Genomic DNA, 5,216 nt, shown 5'->3' on the forward strand with positions numbered 1-5,216 from the left:
GGAGAGGCTGTTTAAAGGTAAAGGGACGTCTGGCAAGTGGGAGGCTTTTAAAAGTGAGATAGGAAGAGTTCAGGTCCAGCATGTTCCTGTTAGATGGAAGGGCAAGGCTGGCAAGTTTAGGGAACCTTGGTTGACGAGGGATATTGAGGGTCTGGTCAGGACAAAGAAGGAGGCATCCGTCAGGTATAGGCAGCTGGGATCGAGCGAGTCCCTCGAGAAGTATAGGGGATGTAGGAGTACACTTAAGAAGGAAATTAGGAGGGCGAAAAGGGGCCATGTGATTTCCCTGGCAGATAAGATAAAGGAGAATCCTAAAAGATTCTATAAGTATATTAAGTGTAAAAGGGTAGCGAGGGAGAGAGTAGGTCCCCTTAAGGATCAGTGTTGCAATCTATGTGTGAAGCCACGCAAAATGGGCGAGGTCTTAAATGAATATTTCTCGTCTGTATTTACCGTGGAGAAGGTCATGGAAGCTAGTGAGTTCAAGGGAGGGAACAGCGATATCCTGCAGCATATCAACATTACAAAGGAGGAGGTGTTGGAGGTTTTGAAGGGCATTAAGGTGGATAAATCCCCAGGGCCTGATCAGATGTATCCTAGGATGCTATGGGAAGCAAGGGAGGAGATTGCTGGGGCGCTGGCAGAGATTTTTGTATCATCGTTAGCCACGGGTGAGGTACCGGAAGACTGGAGGATAGCTAATTTGTTAATTAATAAACTAAATAACAAATCATGACGCCTCGTTCTCTTCTGAACTCTGGCGGAGACAAGCCTACCTTGTCCAATCTTTCCTCGTAAGACAGCCCACCCATTCCATGTATTAGTCTCGTAAACGTTCTCTGTACTACCTCCAATGCATTTACATCCTTCCGCAAATAAAGAGACCAGTACTGTACTCAGTACCGCAGAAGAGGTCTCACCAATGTCCTGTATAGCTGAAGCATAACCTCCCTACTATTGTATTCAATTCCCATGGTGATAAATGATAACATTCTATTAGCTTTCCTAATTACGTGCTGGACCTGCATACTAGCCTTTTGCAATTCATGCCCTCGGACACCCAGATCCCTTGCATCTCAGAGCTCTGCAATCTCTCACCATTTAGATAATATGCTTTTTTATTCTTCCTGCCATAGCGGACAATTTCCCACTTTTGCACATTATACTCCATTTGCCAGGTGTTTGCCCAATCACTTAACCTATCTATATCCCTTTGTATCCCCCTGATGTCCTCTTCACAACCTACTTTCCTACCGATCTTTGTGATCAGCAAATTTAGCAACAAAACCTTCGGTCCCTTCATCTAAGTCATTTATATAAATTGTAAAAAGTTGAGGCCCCAGCACAGATCCCTGTGGCACACCACTCGTTACTTCTTGCCAACCAGAAAATGACCCATTTATGCTGACTCTCTGTTTCCTGTCAGCTAGCCAATCTTCTATCCATGCCAATATGTTACCCCCGAAACCGTGAGCTTTTATTTTCTGCCATAACCTTTGATATGGCACCTTATCCTTCTGCAAATCGAAATACAATACATCCACTGGTTCCCCTTTATTCACAGCACATGTAACTCCCTCAAAGAACTCCAATAAATTGGTTAAACATGATTTCCCTTTCAAAAAACCATGTTGACTCTGCCTGATTACCTTAATTTTTTCTAAATGCCCTGCTATAACATCCTCTGAAATAGCTCCAAACATTTTCCCGAAGACAAATGTTAAGCTAACTGGCCTGTCGTTTCCTGCTTTCTGTCTCCCTCCCTTTTTGAATAAATGAGTTACATTCACTCTTTTCCAATCTAACGGAATCTTCCCGAATCTAGGGAATTTTGGAATATTAAAACCAGCGCATCAACTATCTCACTAGCCAGTTCAGGACCTGGCGACTTGTCAACCCGCAGCTCCAACAATTTGTTTAGTACCACTTCCCTCGTGATTGTAATTTTCTTGAGTTCATCCATCCCTTCAATTTCCTGATATACGGCTAATACTGGGATGTTATTTGTGTACTCAATAGTGAAGACCGATGCAAAGTATCTGTTCAATTCATCTGCCATCTCTTAATTATCCATTATTAATTCCCCAGACACACTTTCTATAGGACCAACAGTCGCTTTGTTAACTCTTTTCTTTTTAAAATATCTATCGAAACTCTAACTGGTTGTCTTGAAATTTCTTGCGAGCTTTCTCTCAGACTCTAATTTTACCTTCCTTATCAATATTTTAGTAATTCTTTGCTTTTTTTAAATATTCTGTCCAATCTTCTGACCTGCCTCCCATCTTTGCACAATTATAGGCTTTTTCTTTAAGTTTGATAGTATCTTTAACTGTTTTCGTGAACCATGGATGGTGAGTCCCACCTTTGGAACTTTTCTTTCTCGTTGAAATGTATCTATTCTGTGTATTCTGAAATATCCCCTTAAATGGCTGCCACTGCATCTCTATTGACTTATCCCTTAACCTAATTTGCCAGTTCACTTTAGCTAGCTCTGCTTTCATGACCTTATAATTGCCCTTATTTAAATTTAAAATACTAGTCTGGGACCCACTCTCCTCTCCCTCAAACGGAATGTAAAATTCAATCATATTATAATCGCTACTACCTAGGGGCACCTTAACTATGAGGTCATTAATTAATCCTATCTCGTTGCACAATGCCAGGTCTAGTATAGCCTGCTCTCTGGTTGGCTCCAGAATGTATTGTTCCAAGAAATTATCCCCAAAACATATTATGTACTCCTCATCTAGGCTACCTCTGCCCATCTGAATTTTCCAGTCTATATGTAGATTAAAATCCCCCATAATTATCACTGTACCTTTCTGACAAGCTGCCATTATTTCTTCCTTTATATCCCATCCGACAGTGTGGTTAATGTTCGGTGGCCTGTACACCACTCCCACAAGTGACTTCTTGCCTTTATGGTTTCTCATTTGTACCCAAACTGCTTCTACATCGTGATCTCCTGAACTTAGGTCATCCCTCTCTATTACGCTAATACCATTATTAATTAACAGAGCTACCCCGCCACATTTTCTTCGCTTCCTGTCCTTCCAAAATGCCATGTCACCTCCAATATTCACATCCCAATCTATGTCGCCCTGCAGCCATGTCTCTGCAATGACTATCAGATCGGAGTTATTTATTCTATTTGTGCTCTCAGTTCATCTGTTTTGTTTCGAACGCTCCATGCATTCAGATACAGAGCATTTAGTTTTGTACTTTTATTATTTTTGTCACCTCTAGCCTTATCTGTCGATTTACTCTTAGATTTGCATATTCTGTTCCTTCCTGTCTCGGTCTCTTTATCATTTCCCATATTTATACCTTTCTCTCTTGCCTTGTCTCTCCTCCTTGATTCACCATATCTTCCCAAATTTGATCCCTTGCCCCCACTATTCAGTTTAAAACCGTCTCTAATTCTCTAGTTATTTGGCTCGCTAGAACACCGGCACCAGCACGGTTCAGTTGTAGACCGTCCCAACGGTACAGCCACCACTTTCCCCAGTACTGGTGCCAATGCCCCACGAACCAGAACCCACTACTACCACACCAGTCTTTCAGCTGCACATTACTTTCTCTCATCTTATTTGTCCTATGCCAATTTGCACATGGCTCAGGTAATAATCCAGAGATGATTAACTTTGAGGTTCTGCTTCTTAATTTGCTGCCTAGTTCTTCATACTGACTTTGCAGAACCTCTATCCTTGTCCTGCCTATGTCGTTGGTACCGACATGGACCACGACGACTGGATCCTCCCCCTCCCATTGTATGTTTCACTCCAGCCCTGAGCAGATGTCCTGAATCCTGGCACCGGCAGGCAACACAGCCGTCTGGACTCTTGCTCTTTGCTGCAGAGAACAGAGTCAATCCACCTTACTATACTGTCCCCTACTACCACTACATTCCTTTTTTCTCCCTCTTTGAGACGCAAACACGTACTGCAGACGTGTTTGTCCTGGATCACACTGGCATCCAGGAGTTCCCACATGCTGCAGCTGTGACACATCACCTGTCCTGTCATCCTCAACGTGCTTCAATTAACTACTTAAATATTTTATTCAATTATTCATTTTACTGTATATTTTATTAAACTTACCACTAGTTTGTTTACTATTTTAAACGTTAGAACGAAAATGAACCTCAATCACTTACCAGATGTGCATCAAGCAGGTCGGTTCTTCCAAACCAATCAACTTCCTGCTTGCGTGTGATGTCACAGCTTACCAGATCCTCACAAAACAGCTTCTTCCACTGCACCGAAGAGAGAACCAAATCCTGTATACTCACCCCAGCGGCTCTCTGATTCCCTGCTCTCACTCTCCATTGTGACGTCACTCCTCGATTTTTTTTTTTTTACCCTGCTCTGCTCCTCTCTCTCTGGGAGTCTGTGCTTTTGGCGCATTTCTTCATTTGTTGTTCCGTTGTGCTCCTCTGTTTCTGGTCCAAAATCTGACTCTGGTGGGACTTGAACCCACAACCTTTGGATATCTTCTCAATCTTTATTTCGAAGTCCAACACGCAATCCGTTGCGCCACAGAGGCTCACACATTTTTACTAGCATCACTAAAGCCTTTGATCTTGTCAGCAGAGACGGACTCTTCAAACTGCAATGGAACATAGGCTGCCCTCCTGACCTCTTGGGCATCATCTCTTCTTTCCACGAGAACATGCACAGTTCCATCAGTTACAATGGAGCAACATCAGACGCTTTCAAGATCAGCAGTGGGGTAAAGCAGGGCTGCACGCTGGCGCCAACTCTCTTAGGAACAGAGGAACATAGGAGTAAGCCATTCAGCCCGTCGAGCCTGCTCTGCCATTCAATTCGATCATGGCTGATCATCTACCTCAAAGCCCCTTTCCCGTGCTATCCCCATATCCCTTGATGTCATGAGTATCAAGATTTCTATCAATTTCTGTCTTGAACATGCTCAATGATTGAGCTGCCACAGCCCTCTGGGGCTCAGTATTCCAATGATTCACCACCGTCTGAGTGAAGAAATTCCACCCATCTCAGTTTTAAATGGCCTACTCCTTATTCTGAGACGATGTCCTTTGGTTTTAGACTCAGCAACCAGGGCAAACATCCTGTCTACATCCACACTGTCACGCCCTGTAAGAATTTTGTCAGTTTCAATCAGATCACCTCTCATTCTTCGAAACTTTAAGGAATACAGGCCCAGTTTCCTCAAATGACAATCCCACCATCCCAGGG

General features: G+C 43.1%; 1 non-coding gene across 1 annotated transcript; it reads right to left on the minus strand.

The window, feature by feature from the left end:
• Positions 1 to 4,454: 4,454 nt before the first annotated feature.
• Positions 4,455 to 4,545, minus strand: trnar-ucg (transfer RNA arginine (anticodon UCG)). The gene is given in 2 exon segments: positions 4,455 to 4,490; positions 4,509 to 4,545. It is a non-coding gene; the product is annotated as a tRNA-Arg (tRNA).
• Positions 4,546 to 5,216: the final 671 nt, after the last annotated feature.

The sequence above is a fragment of the Heterodontus francisci genome, chromosome 50 (assembly GCF_036365525.1).
Source record: "Heterodontus francisci isolate sHetFra1 chromosome 50, sHetFra1.hap1, whole genome shotgun sequence".
Lineage (NCBI taxonomy): Eukaryota > Metazoa > Chordata > Chondrichthyes > Heterodontiformes > Heterodontidae > Heterodontus > Heterodontus francisci.